The sequence below is a fragment of the Lepisma saccharinum genome, chromosome 13 (assembly GCF_977018435.1).
Source record: "Lepisma saccharinum chromosome 13, izLepSacc3.1, whole genome shotgun sequence".
In the NCBI taxonomy this organism is placed as follows: domain Eukaryota; kingdom Metazoa; phylum Arthropoda; class Insecta; order Zygentoma; family Lepismatidae; genus Lepisma; species Lepisma saccharinum.
In genome coordinates, this window is record NC_139241.1 from 66025852 (window position 1) to 66038096 (window position 12245).

The following is a 12245-nucleotide window of genomic DNA, read 5'->3' on the forward strand; positions in this document are numbered from 1 at the left end:
ATCCTGTCTTTACATTTCCTTTCGTATGAGCTTCTCACCATCTTACATATATTTTATTTCCTTTATTTTTCCTATATTAGAACCTAATATTCACTATTAAATGATTACGAGAGTAATGTACTTTCACCAGAAGTGTTTCTGATATCTAAAAAATCGTTATGTACATTATTCTATAAATTATTTATTTAGAGTGATTTGAATGAACCTGATTTAAAACAATCCACCCTGATCAAAACTAATTTGTCAAATGCTTACTTAATACTATTTTGAAGAAAATGCTTTCGTTATCTTCTATTGACACCAGCATTTAATGACCAAAACAATTTTCCTTGTTATAAGGGAAGTATTTTTAAAAATATATAAAGTGAAAAGTTGTTATCTACATGGAAAACAACGTTGTAACCAGCTGCCAGAGTGATGATTAGAGCGTTGTCCTTGATACAGCAAACATACTAAAGAAAAGCTCTGTATGTTTTATTTAATATTACAGAACACACACAAAGTAAGTTAAAAGCAAAATACAGAGTATTTACACTCTGAATGTCAATAACATATATTAAAGATAATATGACTGGACTTTTTGTATTTACAGCTGCAGTATAAACATTGAGTGTGTGCGTGTAGGCATTGTTTTAACTTGAATCACAGTCCACCAAGTAGGCATTAGTGTACCCAAAGTGGCAGATGTGAGCAATTTTTCTTTTGAGCAATGTAAGAAGTGTCAAATAACCACCCAGATCTCCCAGTATAACACCGTCAGATTCCTACCTCTGGGAAACTGAAGAACGATGTGAACATCACAAAGCCATGGTTACTGGATGGCATGAAGCTTGCGATTGACACTACCTGTGCTTCCCTTCCTGTGGAAACCATAGGCTATATGCTGTTTGTTGATTTGTCGATCTGTTCTATAGCATTGCTGCCAATGAACATCTATAACTTTAAGGCATGGGACACGCAGAAATATTCATACTTGCTTTTATTTGTTCATTTGTTTACGTTCAAAGAGTGTAAACACTATTTTTGGACACTCTGTATACTGAAAATAGGCGTGCGCAGAACCTCTGATTAGGGGGGGGGGGGGCAAAAACCTTGATGAATGTTCAGCCGGGAAAGATAATCTTCATTTTATCTCAGTTATGTATAAACTTCTCTCTTTGGTAATTTAGAATGCATCACAGAAAACAATAAGAGTGCGAGCGAAGCGAGCAAGAAAAATTATTGGATCCCAATTTTTGCAAACTGAAACACTATTGATTTAATATGGCACAAAATAATTCGTGGTGCGCCATGGCATCCTCTTTTACATTTTTTTTCATTTAGATCGTTCCGCGCCCAGGGCCAATTCCCGCCACCCCCTAGCTACGGCTCTGAACTTGACTATAAGAAAAGGAGAAATTGCGAGCAAAAGTGAGCAAGAAAATTTTACGAAATGTATTTTTATTTGTATAAAATATTATATCGATGGGGCAATTGCCACTCTGTGTCCCCCTACAGGTGCTTTTGGCTGCCTGGAAGAAATAATGCAAGAAAGAGGCGAAAATTAAATCCATCTTGAGTATCCTTTTGTTCTGCTACTCTTAGATTCTACTAGTCTTACTTTTTTACCTGAATGTTTGCCCCCCTTGCCCCCTAGAATTGATTTCCGTTCATTGCCCCCTGTGGTTTCGCCCTTCCCGCGTAGTTCCTTTAAACTTTAATCGGCTTGAAAATTCTTAAGATTCTTCTCCACTAAATTTCTAGGTAAAGTACCAGGTGATTATAATTAAAGTGACGGTGTTCAGAGTGGTACAGCACGGGCTGTAATGAGAGTAGCAGTCTGAAACTTCGTAGATATCCTAATGAAGCAATGCGCTCGCGAATTATGAAAAAAATGTTCCAATTCTCGCCACCAGGGTAAAAAATGGCGCTGTAAGCACTCAAAACGTGGAATTTTCCGTAACTCTGACGTCAAAGTCGGTGACATTGCCTAACCATTGTGTGAGCTCCCTGGTTGTTGTTGGTGACGCTTGTTGCTTTTTTTTTCTTTAGTGATGTGAATGTTCGCCGAACATTAAAAGTTGGAATTTTTCCGTGTAAAAAGCAATGGCTATTACGAAGAAAGACCGTGCACTGCTAGTGAAGTTGTTGTACCGGAATGGGAGCAATAGCAACGCTGCACTGCGGAAATATGGCCAACAGAAAGGGCTGAGAAGAGGGCCCATGTCAATTAATGGGCTGAAGAAGATGATGAGAAGAAATTCGATGAAACTGGTGAATTGGGTGTTGCACCAGGGAGAGGAAGGCGGCCCATCTCCGTGGAAGTTGTGGACGAAGTTGCTGTAGCTGTAGCTGACCGTGCAGCACATGCCTCAAATTCTGCAACCAGTGCTAGAGCTGTGGCACGTGAATTGTCACTCCCCTGGTCAACATTTCGCAAGGTTTTGCGGTGCATTTTACACTGGTATCCCTACAAGATTCAAACTGTGCACCAATTGAAACCCCAAGATATTCCACAACGCCGTGAGTTTGCCCATCGGTTTTTGGCAAGCATGGAAGTGGATGACATGTGGCCGGGAATATTCTGTGGACTGACGAGGCACATTTTACTCTGGTCGGTACAGTGAATACTCAGAACTGTCGATTTTGGGGTTCCACTCGTCCAAATGTTGTGTAGGAACAACCATTGCACTCAATTTACGTGACTGCTTGGTGTGGGTTCACTAGCTCCTTCATTCTTGGTCCGTTTTTCTTTGAGGAGATGACACTTCGAGGGCCTGTTAGGTGTACAGTGACATCTGCACGTTATCGGGACCTCCTTGTGCAACACGTGATTCCAGCTTTGCATTAACGGAACAGTGAACACACCACCATTTTCATGCAAGATGGGGCAACACCACATGTCGCTCGCCACGTGAAAGATTTGCTGCGAGAAACCTTCACTAATGACCGCATCATCTCTAGGCAGTTTCCAGATGCATGGCCTTCCAGATCCCCCGACCTTAATCCATGTGAATTCTGGCTGTAGGGATATTTAAAAGGTCGTGTCTATCAGGGACATGTCCGGTCTCTGCCTGATCTGAAGGCTAGCATACAACGACATGTCGCTCAAATTTCACCAGACATGCTGCGAGCAACCGTCGACCATGCCGTGTTACTATTGCAGCATGTTGCTGAATTGGGAGGCCATATTGAACAGTTCTTGTATCCATAGACCCTAATAAACATGCCAGAACCATTGCTCTCATGTGTTTGATCTTTCCTGCCTTTTTCCTGTAACTATACGACGTTTTGACTGCTTACAGCACCATTTTTTACCCTGGTGGCGAGAATTGGAACATTTTTTGCATAATTTGCGAGCGCATTGCTTCATTAGCATATCTACGAAGTTTCAGACTGCTACTCTCATTACAGCCCGTGCTGTACCACTCTGAACACCGTCACTTTACTTATAACCACCGGTACAATAATGTAGGAGAGACATGGGCATCTGGAAGGAGGGGGTGCAAGGATGGCCGCATTTCCCCCTTACAAATCGAATGTCAACCTAAAAGTATATATTTCACACGTGTAATTTAATTTCAGCCATAGTAATTTACATTAATGCGATAATTTGAAATTCGTGTGGTGTTTTTTGAGGAGGCAAGACTATTATCGGGGTAATATGCCCATAGAAAAGTACCTTGCTTGTCCATCCGTGGAAAAAAAATCTGCGTCTGTCCATGATTAGGGATGGGAATTCCCCCCTTGCCTCTCGTGCGCACGCCTATGATACTGAATAAACACCGCGGAAACTTTGAGATCATATTTTCAACTTGTCACCCATCAGTACAGTCAGTACTAAACGTATTCATTCTGTATGGACATGTAATGTACCGAAGCAGATATAGTTTCTTAGTTTTCTTGACAGGTATGGTCCATTTTATGTGTTGTTTAAGTTCACAACGTTTACTGGCTCCAAATATATGTTTTGCAGATCCTCGCTGCTTTCTCGCTATTCTGTGAGATGTTCAAGGCACAGAGTAACGAGGCTAGAAATAATGACGATACAACGTCACCACTTTTGAGGGTAATTTCTCACGAACTGGTTCTTTCTCTTAGATACATTTAAGGGTTTCCACTGTCTCAGAAGGTTCTTTAGTTATCCCTCCATTTATTCTACGCTTTCTGCCCTTTTTTGAGCTTTTCTTTCGTAGATGATGTCAACGATACTGCACTACAGTTAGGCATATTGCATTCTCTTACGTTGTTCCTCCAGACAGACGTTGGGTGCAGGGGCGTTTCCAGAAATAAAATTTGGAGGGTCCAGTTGGGGTCAACGGCACGTTCCCCCTCTATAATGATACGGGAGAAGTTATCTAGTTTTATTATTTCTGGAATCGTAATTTCAGAATTGAATGTTTGTTGAAACATTTCAGAAGCATTTTGAAATATTTGGCTGATCTATTCATCTGAAATCTCCCGAAGTATCTGTGAAGCAGTTAGTTCTGTGACATATCTTGGGTAAGAAAGAGCAGAGGCTAAGTTGTGATGAGGACTCTAAATACAGGGTGTCCGGGCTAGAGGTATTCAAAAATGTATGCTTGTAAAGAAAGAACTATACATTTTATGTTGTTGGGTAAATGCTCAATCGATAGAAAATCTCCCCGAGATTTGATCTTCACCATTTCAAGGTGAGCACAGAGTCTGCGCACAAATGTTCAATGTGACGCGTTAGCAGAGTTCAAATCAGTAACACGTGTAAGCACGCAACCGGCAGTGTTGCCACATGAAGGGAAATTTCCCTTTTGCAGGGAAATTCGGACAGAAATTTTAGCCAAAAGGGAAAAGGGAATTTCGATGAAAAATACCACAATTGCAGGGAAATTTTAAGGTCATCTGACTCTACATTATTACAGTTTATGTTAATTTTGAATTTCATATCCACATTTTTATGTTATTTATTTATTTTGCTATTCCTGCTTGTTTCCAGCGTCGAATAACATGGGTACCTGGGGGAAACCCTGGGGGGGGGGGGGGTAAAGGCGGTCAGGGGCGTGATGCTGATCACATCACCCCCACTCACGACCGGATCAAGAAAGTGTGGGGCGTTACCCCCACACCCCCTATACGCCTTCATGGCTTGGTGCTATGCACAGGGGAACACTTTTTTTTTTTTACTTGTTTCTGTTCCTTTAAGTTTATTGTGCGTTGCTTTTATGCATCTTTGGATAAATTGTAACGATGAGGATTAACGATTAAATGGATTCCTGACCAGGATTCAAATTTGGGACATCTGGTCAGGAAGTGAGGAAACCGAAATGTGATATTTTTTTAAAAAAATATCTTTTTTTAAACGAATAACGAATTCGACGGAATACTTAACTACGTACTACTACTGCTTCCACCACCACCACTAATAATGCTGCTACTACCACTACTACTAATTATTATTTTTATATAATTTGCTTAGGTGAAGGGAAAAAATGGTCCAAAAAGGGAAATTTTGCCCCTTGGAAAGGGAAATTCTTCCCTCATATTGTGGCAACACTGGTGAACGAGGGACTGCTAGTTCCCCACTAGCTCGTCTAATGGACTTACGTGGGCTCCTAGAGAATGCTTCGCGCACACGATCCACGGCCTCTTCATTCACATGCTTTTTTGGATGTTTTCCAGCTTGTGAAATCAAACTTCCCGTTTCTCGTCGATTTTTGTCCCACTTATAAATGAACTTACGTGTGGGAGGGTCCCCGTTCCATTCTCTTCTTGCACGCCGCTGAACACGTGTTACTGATTTGAACTCTGCTAACGCGTCACATTGAACATTTGTGCGCATGCGCGATCTATACGACTAGGTGCTAACCTTGAAATGGTGACGATCAAATCTCGGGGAGATTTTCTATCGATTGAGCATTTACCCAACATAAAATGTATAGTTCTTTCTTTATAAGCATACATTTTTGTATACCTCCAGCCAGGGCACCCTGTACTTTGACAACTGTACAGTAAAACTGAAAACCTTTTTACAGATAAATAGTGTAATTGAAAAAGTCCCCTTTTCAACTGCGGCTAGAAGATCACTTGCTTGGGATGGTTCACTCGGACAGCTCCACTTAACTAGCAAGGTTGAAGAAATTTAACAAAACATGAAGTGAATCATGTTTTTTCTAGAAATCGAGTTTCACACACTAACAATAGTTTGTTTTCTGTCTCGTGCATAATGCAATGTAGTATTTCACCTTTGCATGTATCATTTCTAAAAAGAACACAAACTTCACGTACTGTACCAAAACTGTTTCCCACTGAAGTCAGATTTTCAGCTGATGTATCGCTACTCAGCGTAAAATTATAAAAACATTTTAGTGGGTGTTATTTTCGGAATCTACAAACCGTGCACAGAGAGAATTTTTATACCTGCCACATCAAGTGTCTCATCGGAAAGTATGCTGAATCTGTCATAGTATTTTCAAAAAGAAGGAATTTTTTTCTGGGGGGTGGGTTCTGGACCCCCTGGACTCACCCCCTGAACGGAAAATTGAAAACGTTTCGACGGAAATGTTGTTTGTGTGGCCGGTTCAATTGTCCTGCTTGTGGAACTGAATTTTCATTATTGGCAAATTAGCTTTCGAAGCATCCAATCACGTAGCGTGGATCCTAGTGAGTCACTGACGTCATCACCTCCCAACACCTATAGTTATCTCTCTTGCTGACGCTCTGCAGTGTAATAGGCTCGTTATCTAGACACTTACGATGAGCTGAAGAGGTTGCGAAAGTAATTTGACTCTACTAGATTACAGATATTGAACTATAAGTAAAAAGAAAAAAGAATATATTTTTAACAATACACTAGAACTTTACACCACCACTAGAGCTCTCGCCAGTAGCACAAATCGCCTAGCGCACAGCTGCGAAGACCTGACCCTTCAGTACTGCCCCCCGAAATCTCCTGATCTCACACCCTGTGACTTTAATTTGTGGGAGTTCGTAAAAGAAGCTGCTTATGTACCACCTGTAACAAAAACTTTAGACAACCTAAAAACTGCATCACAACTGCGTTGAACTCATTGACACAATAAAGGCCCCCATAGCGGAGTGGTCGCGCTACGACGCCAGGGGTCCCGAGTTCGAACCCCGGCCTGGGCATGGATGTTTGTGAGTTCCTATTCATCAATTTCATCATGTTATCACTCATCCCCATCTTCGCAAATTAGTCAAAAGTGGCAGAAAAAGTATACAAATCAATCAATCATTGACGCAATACATTCTACTTCAGGTGTGGAACGAATTCCACTAGCTTCTAAATGTTACCCGCAAGGCCGGAGGGCACATTGAAAATACAGGAAATGCAGCCGTACGAAATTGAGTCCATTTTTTTTAATCACTCTGTATTTAGCCTATATATACACCACCCACGGTCCTAAGTTTTAAGTTCTAGCGCGTGTGTGTGTGGCTGTTTATTAATTTCATCAAATAATTTTGCATTCTCTTCGTCACGATTGGCTTAACTAGGCAGAAAAGCGGCATAATTAATACAAATATAATTACAAAATACTAGTACGACTTAGAAACCATTCTTGCAGGCACAAAACACTCTGTACCGCTTCATCCAATTGCTCTTCATTCCAAAACTATCAGAAAAGCGATGACACAAACAAATCCAACGCCCCCTCAACCCCCACTCACGCACGCCACTGTTCCCTCCTTTTCCTCAGTTTAGCGACTGCACTATGCACGATCTCGCATATGGCGCAAGAACAGTCCCTGACCATACCAGGTAATTTAGCGCGGGTCACCAGTTCCGGTTAATGCCGCAAAATCCCGCGAGGTGGCACTATTAGTCACATCGGCTGTTCAGAGAGCCTTTAAATCCCAGATTAAGCGTTGCGTGGCAAATGGGGACACGCCGGCTGCTGGTTCATCTGTATTCGGAACATGGGAAGGGGGATTTCGTCCCCCGGTCTCCGCGTAGGGCTATGAAAAATCACCAAAGACCTTTGCGAAGGCGTTTCATGGGAGCCAACGAACTTGGAAACAAGAAAAGAGGTACGGGAATCGCCGTGAATTTGGGAAAACCAACTTGGCTTGGAGGTTTAGTTCCGGCGAATGCATATCAGTGGCGGAACCAGAAATTACTGATGGGATGGGGCGAATTTGAGAGTCGGGTACCCCCACCTAACCTACAATCGCACTGTTTATATTAACAATAGCAGGAGATACCTATGAGTCAGCCACAGCCTGACCCTGTCCGATTTTCATGAAATTTAGGCCTTTATCAGTGCATAGCTATACATATTATTTTGTATCTTCTGATCCCATTGCAGTCCCAGTTTGATTTCTTCATATGTTTTAGAGTATATCATGGTGTGCCAAATATATTTTTTTCACGAATTTTGGCGATGATATGTTTTGAGATATTCAAGGTCAAAGGTCTAGGTCACGTGGCAAAATTTTCTTTTTATCCAAAGGTAGGCTTGTTGCATGTCATTGGATAGCTTGTTCCATTCCCTGCACAATAAACTTTACTTCAGCTTCCGAGGCCTAATAGGAGCAGAACTACAGCATATTTAGTATAGTTAACCGCGCTCAGAAACGGCACTTTCGACGAACTTTGACCTTCAATAATTTGACAATTACAAGACGCACGAGACTCAAAATTTTCATAGTTACTACATTCCATACATAGTTTCAATTCCCCAAATTTCATGAGAATCGGAGATGGTCAGGTTGAAAATTGCACATATCTGTGTTCATTTGGCATGGAGTGACGGATTAGCTCTTTAAGGGTTCCAGGGCGGAACAGATGGTTATTGCTGTACATTGTTATTCATTGGCGGAGCTACATATTGCGGGACCTGGGCGAGATCAGGATGCAAAGCCGCGATCCGTTCTTTAAAATTTACATCTCAAAGTGCATAGATACAAAATCTTCAGGCATACGTCATCAAAGGTATTATGAAATTTAAATACCGTATTTTTTCGAATTCCAGTTGCACCTTTTTCTCGGATCTTTGATCTTGAAAATTTATGTGAACCTTGGATTCGATGCTCTATTGATCAGAGTATGTATGCATAAACAGGAGTAGAAAAACCTAGGACGCCTGAAAATTTTCACCTGCTGCCTGAATTTTCAAAATCAGTGCTAAAAAATGTTTTTTCTTTTAAATTTCTAGTTCGCTTTTGGAAATTTCCATTGCCTTTTCTTTAATAACGAGCACAGCATGTGTTTTTTAATGTTTGTGTGTTTTCTGTATCACGTGTAACATTACATGATAATCAATAAAAAAACATGCCATTATATTTTCTTCACTGTTGCCAGCCGAATATGGCGATATGGTAGTCATCCATATATTAGAATTATTGCATAGTTTTTGATGTTGTTACCAGTTGAGCCTTCTTGAGGAAGGCCGCTCTCGCGCAAGAATTAATTACTTTTAATCCAATCCAAATTAATAAATTAAATGTTTTAAGATCATATTTCAAAATGTGTAGTATTATCTTAGTTGAATTCATGGCTGTCTTAGATCATATTTGCAAATGAAAAAAGAGCTGGCTCCTGGGGCTGGCGCCTGAATTCTTACCCTGGGAGTAAATACATACCATGGTATTAGTGTAATATAGAATGAAGTATTGCGAATGTTAACTTTTCTCCTCGATGTTTTACCGAAGTACAAGTATTGGTAAAAAAAAAATCTGCCTTAACGAAATTTTGTTTCCTTTAAATTTGTTGTGTTAAACAATCAACATTTCACAACAACCAGTCTATTTTTAGTAATGAGATCTTAAGATTTGTTCTTATGCTGGTGTTCCTGTAAATACACACCTATTGTCGAAATGTCAGAATTAATAAGCTTTTCAGGCTCAGAACTGTAATAATACAACATTTTTCTGAAAATTATCTCTGGTTTGGTTTGTGTAGAAAATGAGTTTCAAACGAAAATTAGCATTAAACACGAATTTCTCGAAAAATTAAGTTTTCATCCTACTGTCGAAATGTCAGAATTACATACCAAGCCAGAAATAATTTTCAGAAAAATGTTGTATTATTACAATGTTCTGAGCCTGAAAAGCTTAGAAATTCTGACATTTCGACACAAAAGCAATATCAACAAGAAAATAAGATACAATAACATGTTGTACTGTAGCGTTTTTCAGTAAGTCAATAACAAGGCAATTTGATCTGCATTCGTATTTTTATTATTTTACATCACCCGCAAAAAAAAAGTTTTAATCGTGAAAGCATTTCAAATTCAGTCCGACAATTAAGTAATGAGACTGATTTTATATTGTCCCACGTGTGCATTCTATTTGTGAAGTAACGCGTTCATGATGTAGTTTGGTCCATAATGCACAACCTGGCAACACCTCATGATCTTGAGATGGGCATGCTGGGAATTATGCCGCCTTGTCGTGAAGGGTGTCGTCACGTAATAACTATGGAACAGCGAGTGAGCATCAAGTTTCATGAAAGACATTCTGAAAACTGCTTGAGGGAATAAACATTCCTTGAATTCTATTGTTGTGGAGGACAAAACAGAGCATTTTCACTACAGTTCTTGTACGAAGCAACAAATTGCAAGATAGAAGTCGTTAAATTTACCAAGAGGGAAGAAAATGCAGGTCGAAAAAATCAGAGGTGAAGACAATATTGTGGTTTTTACGACAGCAAAGATATTATTCATAATATATTTCTTCCAGAGGATGAAACTGTAATTGGGGCTGTTGCTATCGTAGTGCTGTGAATGATTATGAAAGAGAACTGATCATCTCCGAGATCACTTTCCTGAGGCGGGCAGTTGATTTCTGCTCCTCGATAATGCACGGTGCCAGGGAACAGTGTTTGTCTGGGCATTTCTGATCAAAAAACAAGTGAATGTGTTGAATCTTCCTCTCTACTCTTCAGATTTATCCCCCTGTAATTATTTTCTGTTCCCGAAAGTAAAGCTGCTGCTGAAATTACGCACTTTGGATGAACACAGGACCATCCAACAGGTCGTGACGTCCAATCTTCAAGTCATACCACATGAAGACTTGCAGATGTCGTGTAGATCGTTGGCCAACCGTGCCAATTGCTGTATTGATGCAGGAGGGATGTACTTTGAGTAATAAACAGGTAATGTTCAATTATTTTGTTTCCTTTTCACAATACAAAGTCAGTCTCATTACTTAATTGTCGGACTGTGTAGGTTGTCAATGAGCCAGTTTTTGCAAAGTGGAGAGACAGAAGCATCACTCATATGATGCAGTACTTAAACATAAAGTTATTTTGTGTGCTGAGGAATTTGGAAACTGTGAATTCGGTCAGACATTTACCGTAAGTGAAGTGTCCGCTCGTCGTTGGAGACGTCAACGACGGCAATCTTTCGTTATCAGCCTCTCTCTTATACGCGGGAAGAAGTGGTACAGTCTCCTTCCAGTCCTAGATGATCTGGGATTTAATTCTGCAATGGTAGGGGCATATCTGTCAATTACTTTGCCAATTCACTCTTCTTGGCCTTGCACCAGTATATGGCGGTTCTGTGTTTGATTATTTGGTCTTCGTTTGTGACTGTTATTTTTGTTACATATGTTGTATATTTTAGGCAGTCTTCTCATATTGGTCCGTCGAAAGAAACTATCGCGTTGAAGATTATGAATATGGATGCGACATAGGGAGTCTGAATGTGTTCGAACCTTTCTGCAAAGACCTGCAAAGTCTATTGTGCTTTTGATATCCGAAATATTTCCTAATTTTTTAGAGATGGCTCCCAAGTTTAGATTCCAGAATTCGGGACCTAGAATGGATCCTTTCGTTGTTGATTTTGAGACCTTGAAGTTAGACGTCTGATGTGCTGATATGGTTCGTGGGCAATCTATGTCTCTCATGGTCCTGAAAAGATGTGGCCAACTAGCGTCGGTACAGGTAGATGTCAGTTCAAAGCCTCACAACGCCGTCAACGTCTCTACCATCTGTGAAGGCCTCTTGTTTCAGTTGGAAGAGGGACGCAAGGCCATTTGTACCTTACAGCCTTGCGCCGGAGAACCAACTGCAATCGACTTGATATATAGCTTGCAAATACGCTCGATATAAATGTCGATTGCATCTGTGTATAACGAGATCTCGCTTTCATGTCCACAGCGATCTCTTGTAATACACCATTCTTCCTTTTGAGTTTGCAAATACTGACATGTTTAAATCTAAGGTAATAAAAATTGCACAGAGCACTCGAAATACCTACTATTCAACCTAACCTACAAGCTTAAGGAATTACTTCGCAGACCCAAAAGGAAGAACCGTTAGTGGTCTTGAA